Source organism: Microtus pennsylvanicus, chromosome 16 (assembly GCF_037038515.1).
Source record: "Microtus pennsylvanicus isolate mMicPen1 chromosome 16, mMicPen1.hap1, whole genome shotgun sequence".
In the NCBI taxonomy this organism is placed as follows: Eukaryota; Metazoa; Chordata; class Mammalia; order Rodentia; family Cricetidae; genus Microtus; species Microtus pennsylvanicus.
In genome coordinates, this window is record NC_134594.1 from 28,618,614 (window position 1) to 28,640,047 (window position 21,434).

Consider the following 21,434-nt stretch of genomic DNA (forward strand, 5'->3'; position numbering starts at 1 on the left):
TAATAAGGCACAAGGACAGGATACAATGCCAACACCAGCTATTAGAACTGGCTTACCAAAGGTTTTAGCAGCATACCCTATACTTAATTCTGACAAAGCGTCAACTTCTAAAGGCTCAAAGGGAGTCAGAGAAGCTAGATGGACGCCAATAGCAATGAATGATCTAAAAGAAATTAAGCAAGCTATTGTTAATTTTGGCTTGCACTCTGCATACGTAAAGGAAATGATAAGGACTTGGGCTTCTAATGCTAGAGCTACCCCCCATGATTTCCATCAGTTAGTGTCTGCAGTTTTAGATAATGGACCTTCCTTGATGTTTGGAATTTATTTTAGAGAAGAATCCAAACATATGGAACAGCAAGGAAGAGCAAAAGGTATTGAGGTTTCCCAAGATCAAATTCTTGGTGCAGGAGAATATGCTGATCCACAGGTCCAAGCTCTTTATGATGATGAAGTACTGTGTCTATGTCACCAAGCAGCTTTAAATGCTTGGAATAGGATACAAGATCCAGCAAAAAGGGTTGAATCATATACCAGAATTAGGCAGGGACAGAGAGAACCCTTTATTGACTTTTTGCAAAGATTAATTAAGGCTCTGGACATAGGGGTAACAGACCCAGAAGCTAGACGAATACTTCTTGAATCTCTAGCTTTTGAGAATGCAAACATAGAATGCAAAAAGATAATTGGGCCTTTAAAGTCTAGATCAGCACCTATGGATGAATGGATTCAGCATACGATGAATGTTGAGACGTTTAGCTATAACGATGAATCTTGGGTAGGAGAAGCGATTTCCACAGCAATGAGGAGACATCAAACTGCCAGGTGTTTTAATTGTGGTAAATTAGGACATCTGAAAAGGGATTGCAGGCACAGAATTTCTAGGAATATTATCTCCTCTGGGAATGACAAAGATAGGAGACCTAGGCCTTCAGGTATATGTAGGAGATGCGGTAAAGGCCGACATTGGTCCAATGAATGCAGGTCAACAACAGACAAACAAGGCAACCCGATACCGTCGGGAAACTCCTTGAGGGGCCTCTCGCAGGCCCCCAAGCCAACAGTGGCCCAGTCATTCCCAGTCACAGTGGAGAACGTGCCTCACCAAGAAAATTAAAAGCTCCAATTTCTGCTGTAAAAAGTAATACTGGTCTAAATGATGAAATCCATGTGGAGGATGAGTCAAAAAACCCAGTTGGACAGAGTAAACGTATATTTTGGCAGACTTCTATTAATGATCAAAGACCAAAGCTAAGAGTCTGTATAAATGGCACTTTTATTGAAGGCTTATTAGACACAGGTGCGGATGTAAGTATCATTACCCCAGAATCTTGGCATCCGAATTGGCCTCTTCAAGAGGTAGATGTTCAGTTCCTGGGAATTGGAACCCTATCTCGTGTAAAACAAAGCACAAGATGGGTTGAATGCATAGGGCCCGAAGGGCAAATAGGAAGACTAAGGCCATATATAGCCAATATTGCCATAAATTTATGGGGCCGTGACCTGCTACAGCAATGGAATACCCAGATTAACATTCCTGTAGTTCCAGGAACTCATAATTCTGGGAAGTATATGATGAGGTATTATGGAAAAAGGTCACTAGCCATTCAGGCTGTACAAGAACATACAGCAAATACCAAACCTTTAGAGGTACCAACAGCCCTACCTTTAAAATGGCTAACTGAGAAGCCAATATGGATCAAACAGTGGCCTCTAGCTGAAGATAAACTACAGGCATTGGAACAGCTGGTGCAGGAGCAACTAGATGCTCACCACATTGAAGAATCAACCAGCCCTTGGAATTCTCCTGTGTTTGTTGTAAAAAAGAAATCTGGTAAATGGAGAATGGTGACAGATCTAAGAGCTGTCAACAAAGTAATTCAACCTATGGGCTCACTACAATCTGGAATTCCTTTGCCTTCTCTGTTACCAAAAGGATGGCCTCTTATAGTTATTGATTTGAAAGATTGTTTTTTCACTATACCGTTACAAGAAAAGGATAGAGAAAAATTTGCCTTCACAGTGCCTACTTATAATAATTCTCAGCCCAATAGGAGATATCAATGGACTGTCCTCCCACAGGGTATGCTCAATAGTCCTACACTGTGCCAATATTTTGTAAGTAAGCCATTGGAAATAATTCGTAAACAATTCCCCAAGTCCATTATTTATCATTACATGGATGACATCTTGTTATCTGATCCAAATAAAGATACTTTAGAAAGGATGTTTGAAGAAGTAAAGAAAGTCTTGCCTAGGTGGGGATTACAAATTGCCCCTGAAAAGATTCAAAGAGGAAATTCTATTAATTACCTAGGTTACAGAATAGGGTTAGAGAAAATTAAAACGCAAAAGGCACAAATTAGGAGAGACCGGTTAAAGACTCTTAATGACTTCCAAAGATTGTTAGGAGACATTTCCAGTCTACGACCAGCTGTTGGGATAACACCTGATCTAATAGTTCATTTAAACAAAACCTTAGATGGTGATAAAGATTTGAATAGTCCAAGAGAACTGACAGCTGAAGCAGAAAAGGAACTGACAATGATTGAGGAAAAATTACAGGAGGCACATGTGGATAGGGTGAACCCAAATCTTAGCTGCATCCTAGTCATATTGCCTTCCAGAATTTCTCCTACAGGGATTCTAATGCAGAGGGAAGATATTATTTTAGAGTGGATAGTTATACCTAATAAACCAAGTAAAAAATTAAAAACTTATGTGGAAAAAGTCTCTGAATTAATTATAAAAGGTAAGCTGAGACTTCGTCAACTAGCAGGTATAGACCCAGCAGAAATTATAGTGCCTTTTACTACTGAAGAAATAAAAAAGTTATGGGAAGACAATGAACCGTGGCAAAGAGCTTGTGCTAATTTTTTGGGAGAAATTAATAGCAACTATCCCAAAAGTGGTAGACTTAACCTCATAAAAAGAACTTCTTGGATTCTTCCTAGAATTGTACGTGATGCTCCAATAACTGGAGCCCGTACGTTCTATACTGATGCAAATAAATCAGGGAAAGCAGGTTACAAGTCAGATGAATTGAGTAAGGTGGAACAAAGCCCTTATAATTCTGTCCAGAAGGCAGAATTATATGCCATTCTTATGGTGCTAAGGGATTTTAAAGAACCTCTTAATATAGTTACAGATTCACAATATGCAGAAAGAGTTATCTTGCATATTGAAACCGCTGAATTTATACCAGATGACACAGAGTTGACTTCATTGTTTATCCAGGTACAAGACATAATCAGGAACAGGCTTTGTCCGATGTACATAACACACATCCGGTCCCATACAGGTCTGCCTGGTCCTCTAGCCCAAGGCAACGCTGAGATTGATCAATTATTGATTGGAAGTGTGTTGCAGGCCTCAGAATTTCATAAGAAGCATCATGTCAATAGTAAAGGCCTAAAGAAAGAATTTTCCATTACTTGGCAACAAGCTAAGGACATTATAAAGAGATGTCCTACTTGTTCTTTCTATAATCAAACACCGTTGCCTGCAGGGAGTAACCCAAAGGGCACTAAGAGAAATGAAATCTGGCAGATGGATGTGTTCCACTTTATAGAATTTGGTAAATTAAAATATGTACACCACACCATAGACACGTATTCAGGTTTTCAATGGGCTACTGCCCTGAGCTCAGAAAAGGCTGATTCAGTAATCACACATTTATTGGAAGTTATGGCCATCATGGGTATACCTGCGCAAATAAAGACAGATAATGGTCCAGCATATGTATCTAAGAAAATGAAACGCTTTTTTGATTATTATAATATAAAACATATTACAGGTATACCAAATAATCCTACAGGTCAGGCAGTTATAGAAAGATCAAATCGTACTATAAAGGATATGCTGAACAAACAGAAAGGGACCGAAAATACCCCCAGAAATAGATTACATAATGCTTTATTAACCTTGAATTTTCTTAACGCTAATGAGAAAGGAACGACAGCAGCAGAGAGACATTGGATAATGGAAAAGTCTGCTGAACTAAATCAACCGATTTATTTCAAAGATGTGCTGACCTCTCAATGGAAGCCAGGAGATGTGCTACGTTGGGGAAGGGGTTTTGCTCTTGTTTCCACAGGAGAAGAAAAATTGTGGATACCATCAAAATTAATAAAGTTTCGATTTGAAGAGGAAAAACCTCTTGGAAAGGAGAAATGACAACTTATCTACAATGATGATATTCATACAGATGGTAAGAAAAACATATAGAATGGGGGCAGGGTTCTGTTCTTATCTCCACAGGAAAACACTCATCTTTGAGAAATTCAAGGGACCCTGGATGTTTGGATACTGACAGATGGAAAAATACCTGCCCGATAGGAAATATCAAGAAAACTGAATGGGTTGTGTAAGTAATATTAAACCATATTTCTAAATTTATAAAGCTGGTTTTGAAGTTGGACTCTGGCTCAGTCCCTCTCCAATTCCAAGCCTGTTAGTAAGAGAAAAACCCAGAGTTTCTGGAGTTTCTGTCTCATGTCAAGAGCCATGATGTGGGACAGAAAGAAATATGAGTTTAGAAAACATCTTTGCTTTTCTTCATATCTATCATACTTTTCATTGAATATATCTATCATGTCTTTCATTGAATATATATATATATATATGTCTATATGATTAATGCTTAAGTTTTTCATAATGAACAATGAGTTTTTCCTGAAGTGACATTTGAAGTTTCCAGGAAGAAGATGGGGCCCCATAACAACAACTCCACCTGGTTGATATGACGTCATGATACTGATAGCGCTACAACAAGACCTGCTTTGGATACCAGCTGCACAAGACAGTTCCAACTTGGTTAGCTGAAATGGTGCACATCTTATACAACATTTTGGCCAGACCTGCACAAAATACTCAGAGACTATTGGCAATTTTAAAAGACATTGATCTTGAAATTTAACCATCATTTTACTTTCACAGGATCCCCCAGAAAGAACGTCGCCCCCATGACAGCTGGAAGTAATTCTAGAGGACGACGTCCCCTCTCCCAGTAAAGTTTGCCCTTGGGTTTAGGGACATCATTTAGGGGTTGATTATAATTAGTATACGATTGAGGGTTGGGGGAGGAATTTTATAAGCTCAGGGATCATTTTGAAAAAAAAAAAAAAAAGAGGGATGATGGGATAATAGATTTGTAATTGTGAGTTACTGTTGTTAGACAAATATATTGATATAGATTCTTGTATATTGATACAAAGTTAAATTGTATTGACTATTGTATGCATTCATGTTTCTACCTCTGTTTAAAACATTTTTATGTATTGACATATATTGTATTGTATATATTTACCATATTGCTGTGTACATTTCTACCTCTGATTAAGATACTTATATAATGTTTGTGTATTGATATATATTTACCTACTGCAATGTATATTTGTACATTGTTTATATTTGGAGGTCATTGTCCTCATTTGTTTCACAGTTGTTTATTGTCTTAATCTTTAAGTTAGATAGATATTGAGAATTATATAGACTAATAGTCATCTAAGTTTGTCATTTATAATTAGACTAATCAGGTTCTTTAGATATATAGAGATTATACTCAGTATAGATAGATAGTCTTCAACTTCTTCAAAGAGCTGTAGAAAATGGCCTTTAATCTAACTCAGAGTTTTGTGGTAGTGAGACACAATTGCTCCTGGCAACACCACTCTATTCCCGAGAGAATGTTGAGCACCAAAGACACTCCACCTGGAGCCTTTCCTTTTGGCAGAACTGGCCTTGGGGCAAAGAAATGCCCATACCTCAACCACTGACAAAGATACAGAGCGTGCATCAATGGATAAAACAGGGCTGTCTTATCCTGCCAAGACAGGGTAAGATAGTTTTGAAAAGTTGCTTGCCTTTGAAAATGGTGTGTCAGTTATGTTAGGCCTTAGCCAAAGTTGGTTGCTTCAACGCTGCTAATGTGACTTTGGGTGATTGCCTAGGTAGCTAGTTGTCTCTGTGATTTGTTGCATGTTTTGGAAGTTGTTTTACTGAACTTCCTAATTAACCAGGTAACATTATTTCCCTTCTCAGATCTTCGATGGGGTTGAAGACTATATAGATGTAGTTACTTTTCTCTCATGACTTGGCCAAGTTATTTATTATACAAGACCTAAGCTAGTTAGAATAGCATATTTGTACTTATTGTATATAATTTCATAGTAGGTTTAGAACTCTCTTATTTAAACAGAAGGGGGAGGTGTTGCGGGAGGTCCTCCCACTCCTCCAGCCTATCGCCGCTGAGATACCAGCCCCTTGGGGCGTGGTCTCTCTCCCTTTAAAAAAGCGGCCACTTCCCTCTCCTCGCTCTCTTCACTTCCTGCTCCGCCGGTGACTTGACTTCCTTCCTGGTTACGCAGAGGGCTGACAGTGATCTGTAAGTTTTTTCCCCTTTAAATAAATATCACCCTATTAATCATAATCCCAAGTTGGTGTGGCATTGTTTGTGACTTACGCCTTCACAGATGGAAGATGGAATTCTTCACAAAGCTTTCGGAGCTGTTGTGCAGCAACTTCTTCCAAGATGAAACTTTCCATCTTGGGAGGAAGCTCCTTAAGACACAGGTTCTTCAAAGGGAGGCAATGCACCCCTATCCCGCAGTGAAACTTGTTAACCTCAGGAAGTAAACAACCTAGGAGCTTCAGGAAGTCCTTGAAACTGACCAGATTCACTAGGACCCTCTTCCCCAAGCTTATATAAGCCACAAGGATTACGAAGAGGCACTTTGTGGTGAGCTGAGCTTTCTAGAAGACTCTTAGATCATCTGGGTCTAAGAAGAGACTCTGGTCATCTGAGATGTCTGAAGAGACAGGACCTTCATGAACTGTGACACATGCCTGTATGTGCTTTTGTAATGCAGAATTCTTTGGGTCATTTCTACTCCTGCAAGTAACTCTTCATACACATCCCTATAACTACCCCAATGAAACTCATTGGTTCACCAAGTTGGACTTTTGCGGCGTCTTTGCTTTGCTCCACCATTATTTTCCTCTCTGGAGCGAGTGGAAACTTGCCCATGCCTCCCCAAGAACAGCATCATACAACAGAAGCTCAGTCTATAGTACATGAAGACAGGACTGTTATTAAGAGCTAATTCCCCATTGTATTTCTTGCTCTTCCCAGACTACTGCTGTGTTATTTCACACATTTGTCTATTATAGGCAATATTTTCTTCTGCCTTTCCTTGCTAAATGGGTATGGGTTTTGAGATTACGCTTTAATAAATATTTCCTGAGGGAGATATAATTCAGACGATGTGTTCCTTATAGCTGATAAAGGAACTCGGTGATAGAAACTTAAAACACTATTTTGTGGGAAGGGGGTGCAGTAAAATCGAAGGAAAGAACATGGAGATGTCTGTTCAAGTTTACTCTTGGTAGAACATGGATCAAGGTGAGTGATCAGATATGAACTGCTTCATCTGAAAACCATATAATCATTTTAGTATAGATGGTCCAGTATCTTTTGTCTTATAAGCTTGAATATAAGAATATTTATAACATGGTTTATGGGGTCTTATGGGATTTTATTTTTCTCTTATCTCACAGTTGTTGATTTTTCTCACACCAGTTTATTTAGCTGTGCTTGGCTTTGCTCCACAGAGCTGAAATATAGTTTTATAAATTTTAGATGGAGAACGTGTGTCTAGATTTTATTTCATCTCTCCTATCACAAGGAGCTTCCAGCAGGTCTCTGCCTCGTGAAACGTTTCCCCAAAGACCTGTTGTGTACATTGGTATCAGGAGAAGCAGGAGAGATTTAAAAACATGTCCACTGGTTTGTTTACTTATGTATACAGTCCTCGCCTTGTCTGGGAAGTGTTGGCGAAGCTCGGCAAATCCTCACTAAAGAAGTAGAGAAGGCAGAGGGGTGGGGCTGTAGCACACTCTGGGGTCTTTTCCTGCTACTGTCAGTAACGGTCTGAATACACCCCCAAATTCATGTGTTTGAAACCTACTGGATACCTACCATAGCATTTTGGGAAATGGGACTTACGTGGTGTGGTTAGGTCCTGAGGAGTTTCTCTCATGAGCAGAGTAACACTACCCCATTTGCTGTGGGCATGTCAGAAAAGTGAATTTTGTCTCTTGTTCTTTTCTGCTATTCCATATTCTTCCCTGTTATAATGTGGCAGAAAGATCCTCATGCTGGGAATCTACACACAGAAAAACTCACCATAACCAAATTAGCTAGTACTTCTCCCAAATAGAGACCCTTGGTACCCATTGCCCTACCTACAGGCTCCATCTTGCTCTTTTTCTATTCTGGTCTAGGAAATATTGGGTTTATTCACTACCCACCAACCCCTTCTCTATTACTGTGAGAGCTGCTGACCCAGCTCACTACAGTCTTGGGTATTATGGAAGTGAGGAATGAATGGTGTCCTCCAATCTTATGTTTTCAGCTCCTCTTGTTTATAAAATTTCTAGGAGCTAACTCTTTGTAGAGTCTAAATTAACTCTTCTAGCTCTAGATGGAAGCAAGTAGAGCCTGCTAACTTCATTTTCCATTTCGAATTTAATTCAAATTTCAAATATAAATGAGTAGATTTATATTTGGATTGCTGTATTTGTCAGTGATCCAAAATTCATATTAGGCTGAAACGGTTTTCTCCCTTTGCTGCTTTCAGATACTTGGAATTGAGAATTTCCTGATAAGTGCTCACCTCCCACCTTGGAATCCCAAGTGCATCGGGGAAGCTCTCCTAGTAAACATGAGAGACTGGGGAACACTCTTTCAGAAACAAACCCCTCACTAGTGTTGTGGAATCTGAAAGCAGAACAGCATTGACTTTCAGGAGCGAGGCAAGCAGCCCTGTTCTTTATGGACTCTGGTGTCTGCTTAAGCAGCACAGAATCAGAGAGAAGGGCCCGCAAAGCTGCCAGAGGCATCTGCTAAAGCGGACACAGCTTTGCAGAATTCCTGGGCATTTATGTCTTGCTTGGAGGCCAATCAGGTTACTTTTTCAGGTCTTCTAGTTACGGGTCCAGGAGAGGAAAGGCTTTTATGCAGGCCTATTTTAGAGGCAGTTTTTTTTTTTTTTAGGTGATGGTAGTCTCATTGAAGTGTATCCTTGTATTTAAAGTATCCTCACACCGTGGAATGGTGGATATTTTAGTTATTTTCTTCAATAGAGCTGTGTGGCTGCTGCCAAGGCTCCATCACCTTGTGGGGCCTGGCTCCCGTGTGATCAGTGGAATGCTAGGGGACTTATCCAATCTGTGACCTCTCCTCCATTAGCAGCCTGACCCGCTGGATCACAGTGAAGCCCGCCTTTGATTCTGGGAGCAGAAAGGTGGTTATGACAGGGAAAGAAGCCTCCTTGGTGTGACTGTAAGATGAAGGTGGTTGGCTTTGAAATTCCCTCTCTGGGCAGACATGCCAACCCTGGGTGTCTCTAAAGTCTTTCTGTCCATCTTTCTCTTTAATTGGCATAACAAATTGCTCAGGGTTCTTGTCATCTAAGGGAAACCCCAGTAACTTTGCAATCCTGATTTCCTCTAGTTCTAAAATGTGTCAGAGATCCATAAAATGTACCGACACGCAGTCTCTTTAAAGCTTTAGGTTTAACTGTTCATTTGAAATAATCTCAGACTTAAAAAATACTCCAAAGTGTTCCAATACACCTTTCACCCAGCCTCCCCTAATGCTACAGTCTTACAATAATCTTTATTGTTTCACATTGAAATTGGTAAAATTATATTTTGCAATACTAGCAACTAATCTACAGGCTTCGTTCTTTTTTTTCCTAATCATCTCTCTTATCTCCCTTTTCCAATCCAGAAGAATACATTGCATTTAATTTTCCTGAAATCTTAGTCTCCTCAATTTTAGAAGACTGTCCATCTTTATGTATTTTTTTATGGGTTTGGAACAGCAGAAAAGGATTCACCTATTGCCCTGTGAAATCTCCCTCAGTTTATGTCTGCCTGCATTTTGTTCATGGTCAAAATCAAGCCATGCATTTAGGCAGGAGTATCTCAATATGATGCTGAGATTCACTTTGGTAGCTCTGGTAGCTGTGCCTTCCATTGCGAAAACATTAGTTCCTTCTTTGGGCCTGACCAATACTTGAGAGAAGCATGCAATCCACCATTTCCTATCCTATTTACTCAGGCCTTTGGGTTTTTACAAACTGAAAAGTCTAAATAGGACTGTGTTTATTATAAAGGAATAGCATATGAACATATGCGCTTGCGTGCACACACACTCTTAAACACACAAGAGTCTTAATCTACTTTGTGATTGCTGCTATCAGCTTTTATTTTGCCATTACACCATTACTCCACAGGACAGGGTGTCTCTTGTCTTGTCTGCAGAAGTTTGGGAAGGTACAACCATGAGCCTAATTCATGCCATCGAAGAGGTCAGTGAAAAGTCTCAGAGCCTATAAACCTCATTTCATTATTAAAGCATACCACTTTTTAACCAGCAAATGATGTGTTGGTATTTGGTTTAAATAATCCCTTCAGATCCCTTGTTTCTGATGACTTTGAAAAGGGCCTCGGACATTTCTCCTTTTATTTTCAGACACCATTTAATTCTGGAATGTTAAGGGTTGGGAGGTTTGCAAGTGCATCATTTTCAACAAACCGAAGGGAATGTGTGGACACAGAGATGTTGACATGATCCCGTTATTCCGTTGTCACACAACAGTGTCTCCAACGGGAGAGTCCTCATGGAGGAAAACCCACAGAGGCAGGGAAGCACAACTGGTGTGTCTGTAAATAGTGGAAAGGATAACAAATTGTTTTAAAGACAGAGATTCCATTTCCCCGGATTTCTTTCATCCACACAAGCCGATGGATAGTAAAATACGCTATTCAATTCTATTGTATGGTCTCGGGCCTGTCAGGTCACGTATTGGGACAATAATGTGTATCTCAGCCGCTTTAGCTCACTCGGCCACATTTTATCCAGATTAAGTCACTTGCTTTGTTAGTTTTTATTAGAACACTGAATAGCCCTGCGCTGGAGATCAATAGAAACAATGGAGGCCAGGTAAGTGACTCATGGTACAGTCACAGCCACGGCTTCGAAAGAAGACTGACTTCCCGTAAGCTCACCAGCACCTACACCCCTCTCTGGTACAGTCTTCCGAATCTTCCTCCTAAGCCAGCTCTGGGCACCTCACTTACAGCAGAGAGGCTTAACAGTGGCCTGGGTAGGGAAAGTCTTCATCTCCCTCCTGTCCCCTGCTCTCGCTATGCTGTGAAGACCCTTGCATGAAAGACAGTAACATACCAGTCAACATAGATTGCTGGTTTATTTGGTGAGTCTCTGAGTAGATATTCATACTGTTAGTGTTTGGGAATCTGATACTCCCGCTCAGTGTTCACTATATTTTGTTAAATTTGTACTCTGGTCTGCCTTGCTTGCTCACATAGATCAAAAGACTCTTTATGACATATTTAACGCAAACCAACACTTAGAACAATATTAAGTGCAATTCAACCACATTAGTAAAATGACGTTATAATGAATATATTTACATCCATGTGAAGCACCCATTCTCCCCATCCTTTCCTATCTTCTTAATGTCTTCTGTTACTCAATACATATGGGTAATTAGCCCTATTCAAAAAATACCACATGTTCCCAGCTTACTTCATTCCCAAACAGTTGGCTGTGGGCTGACCTCTCTCTCCGTTTAATCCGAGACTTCTCTATGAATCACTGGCATTTACTGTGTAGAATTATACAAGCTAAGTGCCTGCATTTTGCAGCCTGACCATCAGCTAATCTAGAAAGCAGCAGCCCACATGGAAATGCGGATGCGTTCACCAAAACATAAATAACAAGGGACCCACTCACCCTCAGTCTGTGAGCTAAGGACATGGGTGTGGTACAACCGAGCAAAGGCCTAGGCTGAAGCAGGCCAGGGTGGAAAGTGGGGGAGGAGGTATATTTGGGTGGCAGCAATGAGTTTTCTTCAGGACTGTGTGAGGACTCATTTTTTTATGGTATGAGCCTAAACCTGGGGGCTTCCTGTGGTGTCTGAAGCAGCTGGCATCAAAGGCAGTCGGTAGCTTACTCTCCTGAAATCAAGGTGGACAGAAGCCATAGAGGCTCAAAGCCAATGGCAGACAGTGACCTTGATTTGTGACAGGTGGCCCTTCAGGGGTTCGCTGTAGACTGTCCTAACACACACCAAGCCTTTTCCTGTTCCAGGACAGGGTTTGACTGTTGTTATCTGGATAAGAACCCGGAAAGACTAGCCAGCCCCTAACATTCTTGGGGAGAGAACAGGTGGAGAGTAAAACTGAGGCCTGTGAGCATGGACCCATTTAATAAGGCCTTGCTAGGTGGAAGATACACCATTTTTAATAAATGTACAAAATGGGAAAAATCAAATTGTACGCAGACTGTGCCCAAGGCTTAGAAGATAGCCATAGAATTGAATATATGTCTAAGACTGGAAGAAGCAAAGAATGTTAAAAGTGTTGTTTTTGCTTGATTAGAATGTGCGTGCTTTCTGCCTTCCCTTTCTAGTTCCCTCATTTCCCATAATAAGCTTGAATATTTTTTCGTTATGAAACTAATTACCAAAACCTAGAACTACCCACATACATAATATACACATTCCGAAAAAAAAAATCTTTCAAAAAAGCATCTTAAGCCGCTAAAGTCCCAACTACTGGGTGTGTATGAAGCCTGAAATTCTCATTTTTATCTCATTTGTAGTTGGAAGTCTTGCCTTCTGGAAGATCTCATTTTAACATATGAAATTCGGCATAGTACTGGGAACATTAATCCCCGCACACCTCAGTATGAAAAGTGTGCCTGATTCTCTAGCCTGCCAGACTACAGAGGGTTTGAATCTAAGGGCATGAGGGTGCAGGTGGCTTTGATAGAGAAAGCCCCAAGTGTTGCCTATGAACAACCGATTCCTTAGAGCTCTACAAACCTTAGAGCACACAGTAACACTGAAGACATTTTTCATGGTGGAGAAAGAAGGCATGTTGTTTATAGGGGGTCAATGATTGTAGGTATTTTTGAGGTTTTATTTATTTTTATTTTAGGTGTGTTATTTTGTGCATATCTGAGTACCACATACATGTGCAGTACTCATGGTGGCCAGAAGAGGGAACCAGCTCCCTTGGAACTGGATGGTTGTTACCCACCATGGGGGTGCTGGGAACTGAGTCTGAATCCTCAAGAAAGGCGGCCAGTGCTCTCCATCACCGAGCTATCGCTCCAGCTCCTTGAATTGCTTTGCTTTGTGAGCAAATTTGATACTGCAACAAACTGTAGTTTGTACATCTTGGCAAAAATACCTGGTTATGTCTTCAGGATAGATCCTGGGCATGAAAATTGTATATCCACAGGTATGGATACCCACGGGTGAATTGTTTTTTCTTTTTTTAATACTGGGGATCAGAACAAGCTAGACAAGTATTCTACCATTGAGCTAAATCAGTGTTTTGTGTGACGTTTAATTATTTGTTTTATTTTGCTTTGAGAGGGCATCTAAGTTATTACAGATTGACCTTGAACACACGATAGTTCTGCCTCTGCCTTCTTAGCAGGGACCAGAGAGAGGTGCCACCATATTGAGCAAATCTGACTCATATTTGGTGTCAATGTCAGGCACCTTCTAAATATCACACAGGACTACATGCCAGATGGGGACCACGCAGACATGAAGAATTAGCAGAAGGCAAAGTGACTGAGTACCCAAGATCTCTTTGCTGGCGTATCTCAGAGGCGTGGCTGAGTTCTTTTCTGAGTGTCAAGGCAACCTTGAAGACTCACACACAATTTTTCTAGAAGGGCTAGGAGCCACCTTAACGTGAAGCGTGAGCCATCACCGGAACTCCAGCAACCAGCCCTAGGACTCTGCTCGAGTCCTGAAGTAAAACGAACCTTTTTGTTTCCAGCAGGCAAACCCAACTGTCTGGTAGGATTGAATTAACTGGAAAACAAGCAAGGAAAGGCTGACAGCTTTAATTGCTATTTAATAGACCCATTTCCTAAACTCCCTGATATCTTGTGTTGATTGTGATTGCAGAGGGTCCCATGAGTAAATCTCATTTAAATTGATGCTCAATTTGGCCGGGATTGAAGAACTCGTGGGTGGTAATTGTAGAACAAAACCGGGTAAAATTTCTTTCATCTCTTGGTGGAACAAATATGAGAACTTTAGTACTTAAACCCAGCCCATCTGGAATCCTCCAATGAAAAGCTTTAGCTCCCAGAGAAAGGGCTGGGGAGTCCCTTTGTCCTCCACTGAAGGCTTTAAAGACCCTCAGCAATTAATAAATGAGATCATCAGCAAATTGGGTTTTTTTTTCACTGAATTTTAATAGGCTCATTTCTCAATCCAAGCTTGATCCTGTTTGGGATGAAAGAATGGTCGCTATTTGCAAGACTTCCAGACCTATAATGACCAGGGGCAAGAATGATAACCTTTCAGCCCTCCGTGCCCCAAGCTTATAAGATTACTTTCAATAGGCACATAAATTATCCATGGTTATTTTTCTTTGGGGAAACATTCAGAAATTGCTCTAAGGAGTATAGTGAATCAATATTTACCATATAGCTTTTCTGTTAAAAATGTTTTCCCACTTTCTCCCCAGTTTTTTACCCAGGCCATCTTTGTCAATTATTAAGTCCAGACCTATCTGGTCCACACAGGCATCCCTCTGCTGTCTCAGAGGCAGAGGGCACTTTATCCTTTATGCCATTCTCATTAAACCTTCACCCTAGATCGAGTCCTGCTACATAAATCAGGGGCACTCCTGGGCGACCTTCTTAGGGATTATGTCTTTTTTTTTTTTATTGCTGAAATCCAAAGGCAGCTTCATTACAAATGTGATTCAGACTGAAGACAGTGCTCTCATCAATAGCCCAGCGGCCATTTCTCTAGCCTTTAAGACAACTCGGCACTTTGTGTCTGCCAGAGGGTGAGAAGTAATGTCCTCAAATCCCCGGCACACGTGTTTGCAGCAGCGAAGTTATTGCAGATGCAGGATGCTAGCTACGGTGAAAAAGGCAGTCAGATAGAACCCTGTTAGAGGAAAGGTAATGCCCACGACCTAAAGAAACCACCTGGATTGTTACCAGGGAGGAAGACTGTGAGAGGACGGTGAAAATCCATGAATATTCCCGATGGAAAGTAAAACAAGGAGCTCACAGTTTTTGATAGCTGCACATGTTTTCCTAGCGGCTTGTGATCTTTAGCTCAAGGTTGCTGTTGTTATTCTTTTTTTAGCTAGCATGGCGGTCGTGACTTACAGATAAAAAACCAACAGGAATTGCTGAGATGAAATTTCCTGCCCTCACATTTGCTGAGTCAAGAAGAGACGAACATAAAGCGAGACTTTACCCTTCCTGCTTATGTAAATAGGAGCTGTGGAAGATAGTGAGGGGCGGCTGCAATAATTAAATAGATTTAAACCTGAAAACAGTAACAGCCTCTTTACCCGAGCTCCGCGTAGAGATAGATGCTCTAGTTCTCTGAGATTCCGAAGCGGGGACTGTGAGCTGAAGCTCTTTGCGCATTTGAAGTAAATTGTCTTGACAGGGCATGAGAGGGAGTCGATCTCTGAGATAATCGGGTTCAAAACAAGTGTTTGCTGAATGGAGACAAGAAGCCTTTTGTACAGATGAAATGCTGTGTGAATGAGTGAATAGGGGTAAAGGTTCTCTCTGGGAAACATATACATAATTCAGTTGGAGCAGACGTGATGAGGGGATCTTTGGATATTAATTCAATAAGTTTAACTGCTTACTGTCTGCACGGTTGAACACTTGGGGGTTCAGCCATAGAGTGTAGCACTGCTGCAGGAGCCTGACTGTGTCTCTCTGCCTTCTCTGAAGTTATTGGGGCTTTGGTGGGTGTGAAGGCTTGAGTATGTGTTAAACACTTAGTTTCCTGCTGTTCTGAATGGTGTTGAAACTTTAGGAGGCAAGGTCTCAGGAGTGTGTCTTTGAAGGTATCCTCCTCCTCCTCTTTTTCCACCACACACACACACACACACACAGAGAGAGAGAGAGAGAGAGAGAGAGAGAGAGAGAGAGAGAGAGAGAGAGAGAGAAGAAATCCTCATGAGACGTGCTTTGGATGGAACTCTTGAAATTAAGAAACCCTATCCCCTTTCTGGTGTTTCTATAAGGGACTTGGATGCTGTGGCAATAGTAGGAAATTCCCGGTCACACCAAGTCAGACAACTGGGTCTTTCTGAAAACTTATATCCAGATATATGCCATAGGCCATAGGCATGTCTTCTCTCTGCATACCAGGCCAGCCAGAAAGCAGTGGGGATCAAGAAAAATCTCAGAAGTAGCTGAGACACTGAGAGATATTGTTCAAAACTGAGCAATTGATAGGGGATAATGTTTTTACTGGGTTCATGGTTCTAAAGCCTGGAAAGTTCAGAGCTGGGAAATTTTGACTCCTTCTAATTGGTAGGGACCACAGAAGCCTTGGAGCAGTGCAGGATAGTGCACAGAAAGACAATGTTCTAGCTCAGGTCTCAGTTCTTTTTCTGAAGGTATGGCATGGATAGATTAGGACCTCATGGTGACAGCCTCATGAACTTTAAGTGTTTCCCAAAAGTCCCACCTACAGACACCACAGCTGAATTAAAGTTTCCACTTTCTGGAATCCTTTGTCTATTGAGACAGAAATTTGGGTGGAAATATTCAGACTACAGCACTGTGGTGGACATACGTTGATGGTGCAGTTCTGAGTGATGGGATGTTCGTGGTGGTCACTTACTACTTAAGGCATCTTTAGATTCATTGTCCTCCATCATTGCTTGGATTCTACAGAGGTGGACTCTGCCTTCTGAGCTTACTTGTATTCAAATCCTTTCTCAGGCGTCTCTTTGGAGGGGCTCCAATGTCAGAAATTGAACAATATTTGACAGAGAAATCTTGAAAAAATTTTTAGTCAGAAAATATTGATTTTGTTTGCTGTGCATTCACAAGACTAGAACTAATGGGAGACATGGATATTTTAAGAACGTGAGGATGTGTCATGAGGAGAGATGTTTGAGAAAAATGGCAAGTCTTTCTCCCAGAGCAGTTGTGGTGTTGTATTTCATGAAGATTTCAGAATACTCCTTGATTCCTAGTTTGAAACATGCCACTTGTGATGGCTCATCTTGGTTGTCAACTTGACTCACTTGGGGAGAGGGGACCTCAACTGAGGTCTTGCCTCCATCAGATTGGCCTGGGAACCATTTTTTTCATTGTTAATTGATATCCAGATGGCAGTGCCATCTGTAGGCAGCTGGGCCTGGGCTCTATAAGAAGAGGTAGCCGAGTGACTCTGAATATGTAAGACCATGAGCAATGTTCATTCTTGGGTGTATCTGCTTCAGTTCTTGCCTCCGAGTTTCTGTTTTGGGTTCCTGCCTTGGTTTCCTTACACAATGGACTGTGATAAATAAGTCAAATAAACCCTTCCCTCCCCTAAATTGCTTTTAGTGGGTGATTGGCCACAGCAAGAACACCTATAATACTTACATTATCTATAATAACCTCAATGGAAATATGGAAATAAGGGGAGTGGAGTTGAGGGAACACACTCCATCAGATTTTAGGAGCAAGCACCTTGACTGGCTGAACCATCCCACCGGCCTCACTCATATCATTGTATTTTTCCCTGTACGATTGTCAAAAATACTCACCCACACTCAGGCAGGCCTACTTTCTCCTTCTCTTTAGAAGATCCAGGTGGGGAAGTGGGACAAAGAAATCACGGCATTCTGAGGGACTTAGCGACCCTAGGGTGTGTGTATAACACGTATCTGTTTCCTGTCTTCTTCAAACATCTCCTGAGAACAAATAAGAAGCCTCATTGCTGAGTGACACCCCGCTAAGCATTTCCAATTGACAAGGACACATTAGCGCTGCTAGGCTGCTCTTAGAAGTAACTCAGTGTAATTGGAACCCCTTGGCATCCAGTGTCCCATAGCCTTGTTCTGGAAGCTGATGCTGCCTGTTTTGATAACACGTTTTAAATCTCTTCTCCCACTTAGGATCTGAAGTTCTATTTTGGATGGATCTTGAGTCTACCCTTGCTGGGCTACCTTAATGAATTTCTAAGCACAAGGGCTCAGGTCTTCTTTCAAAGTTGCAGGCTGAGCTGGGCTATGAGGGGATAACAACGGTAAAATGGGAGTGATTTTCCTAGCCAGCTCTGTAACCATCTGATGTGTGGCTCTCTTCCAGCTTCCACAGCTGAGGCATTGCTAATTGTTGAATTTACATTAAGATTGTAAGCTCTGGCAAGCCTGAAATTCATGTTGGCTCGAATCCTCAGCCTCATTCCACAAATAGCACCTCCAACCCCAGACTCTGAGGTTGAGGTAGAAGAATCAAAAGCCGAGGGAGACAACTCTGGTCTTCTCTTTCAGTGAGGGGTGTTTGCGACAGGGAAAAAGAATTCTAAAACCCAGAAACTGTTCCCCCAGCAAAGCCTTTTAAGTGTCACTGAAGAGCCAATGGCTCTCGCATTCTGCACAGAATGGACTGGGTTTATTTTCCACATCAGAGTGATTTGACTAGAGAGAGAGACAGTTCTGTGGTCAGAGGAGCTCTGAGCATTCCTCTAAGCTCTAACAGCAGTTCTGAGAAGGTGATCTCTGTTTCAACCAACACAGACTCAAACAGTCTAGCCTCTTTTCAGACATCATCATATGATAGCAAAATACATTGTTACTATTATTATAGTTAATAATAATAAGTACTGGCTACTATTATTATAGTCACAAGTTCAAGATTTCAAATCTCTTTTGGATGTCTTCTTAGTATAGACTTAAGAATTGCTTCTCATTGTGCTAAATACATCTGTCCAATCTATATACATCCATTCTTCTAGACAGAGGAAAGAGGGTTAATGTTCTTAACCCAAAATCATTTTGGGGGGCCCAAGCTTTTACTATGACTCAATGTTGTGAGTCTACTGCTCTTTCTACAATGTGGATCTCAGTACCGATTGAAAACAGTGGTGATGCTAACGCTTCTGAAATTTTTGCCTTTTTTATAAACTTAAAAAAATTCTTATAAGCTTCAAGGGAATTGACTTGAATCCACCTCTCTCAGGTCAAATAAATGGACTCCAGATAAATATTGTCAACCAACAACCTGTTCACACCCCTCTATTTCATGTATCACTGAGAGTGAAATATCTCCCCCCCCCCCACTCTCTCTCTTCCCTGGTCTTGGGATTCCCCAAATGGCCATGACCATGACCCTGGAAATTTTGAATGTATACCCAAGATAAAAATTTCCCATAAACTTGTTAACTTTACCTTCTCTCTCTAGTCTGTCTGTCCCAACAGATTTCAAATCAACAGCAGACTGTTCCAGGACTAGCTCCAGGTGCTCTTAAATCTGCATCCTCGACAGCTTCATAGCCCCAGGAGGTCCAGTCTTACAGATTACTCCAAGGCATAGCCTCAACTCTTCTAGCCCAAGATGGTCCTGTAGAGCCTGAATGGTGACTAACTGGCCGGCTCTTCCTGGACTTGAGCAGTATTCAAGCTTCCTTGAGTCTACCCAACAATGACGCCCCAGTGCCAACAAGAAGTAGTCATAGGGAAGATTACATGCAACCCCTTAATTATGTATTATCAAAAAAGGCTGTGATGTTAGGTTTCAAACTCTGGGACAAATGCTGAGATGCCTATTTAACACATCAAAACAAACCTGGTGGCAAGGCTCTCCCTGTAATTCCTTACTCCCTATCTGTTATAGGATCCTCCTGGCTGACATACCCCACCCTTATCCCAAACTTCTCCGGCCCAGGATGCTGGGTTGTTCCTCCCTATATAGTCCAACCATTTTGGTCGCCTACTTCTTTTGTACCTCTGGCCTCCTGGCTGCTGGTCCTGGTTCCCATCTCTCCCCTCTCCCTTCTCCTTTCTCTCTCCCCACATGGCCTAGCTCAGGGTCATGTACAATCTGGACCCTTGCAGAGGGCCTTGTCTCTGGCTATGCTCTCCTACGTATCTGCAATAAACTTTCTCCTCTGCCAAACCCATGAGCAGTCACATTTTCTTTCCTTTCCCTTCTTCTTTCTTTTTTGATTCAAGTAGTCATTTCAAAGTTAGTGTCCTTGTAAAGACAAACAGACAGCACAGACAATAAGATAGTAACTAAATGAACTACTGTAGATTATCTTGGTTTTTTTCTTTCTTGTAAGAGTTGATGCAGAGAGACTTTCATTATCTACTCTACTGAGAGATTTGACAGTCAGTTCTTTTTCTAGTCTACTGGTACCTCTCTTTTTTGAATCAAATGTTAACGCCTAAGCTGACAAGTAAGTGAATGGTGTTCCCAATGGCAATTATGTGTCTGAGGGACACATAGGAGAACAGGTCATATGAAAATGGTGGGACATTTTGACCACAACAAGATGCCACACAAATAACCACAGACTGGATTGTATAAACAATAGGAATTTATTTTATTAATTCTAGAGGCTGAGAAATATCAACTCAGGGAATTGAATGGTTGAACTGTGGTGAAGACACTTGCTCCTGATTTAAAAAGGGATTTTATATCACCTCGTAGTGATGAGAAGGGGGGATGGAGAGAGAGTTATGGAGGGAGGGGGAAAGAAGGGAAAAGTGGAAATAGAGACAGAGGGGGAAAGGTAGGGAGACAGCCAGTCAGCTACACATATACACATACATACACAGAGAGAGGATACACACACACACACACACACACACAGAGAGAGAGACAGAGAGAGACAGAGACAGAGACAGAGACAGAATGAATTTTCTTCTAAAGATGCTGTCCATACTCAGATATCCATACTTATAGTCCCTGAGCCATATTCTAGCAGCATCCTCTCCAAATACCATTGAACAGGAGTTAGGAATTCAATACATAAACTGAGAGGACCCAAACACTCACCTCATGACACTGATGACACTGAAAGTATAGCCAGTGTACAATATGATATCTGTCCTCGGCTGATTTGCTGGGTGTCTGGGATTGCCAAGGCCACCCCTCAGTAGCACCTTCCCATAGCAATTCTGCAAGAGACCCAGATAGCCTATAGGTTTTTCACACATGTGATTTTAGCTCGTGTCAAATACAGGCTGGCTAAAGTGATCCACAGAACAGTGCAACTGGCAAAATAAGGCTTTAAGGCAATGGTGTTGGGGTGGGGTGGGACCAGAGGGGTCACTTAAGCTTCTATGGGTGGTATCCTGAGTGTATATGAGACCTTAAAATCCACCTCCACAGTGACATACTTCCTTCAAAAAGGCCACATCTCCTGATAGTACCACTCCCTTTGTGGAGCATTTTCTTTTAAACCAAAAGCTAGCCTCCAAGGCCTATTCCCTTAGTTGGCTACTTCCTTGTGCCTAACTGGAAGACATTGAAATTTGTTATTTGGCTACACTGGCTAATCTGTCCAATCAAGACTCACCAGCTCACCCTAGCACAGAATCCC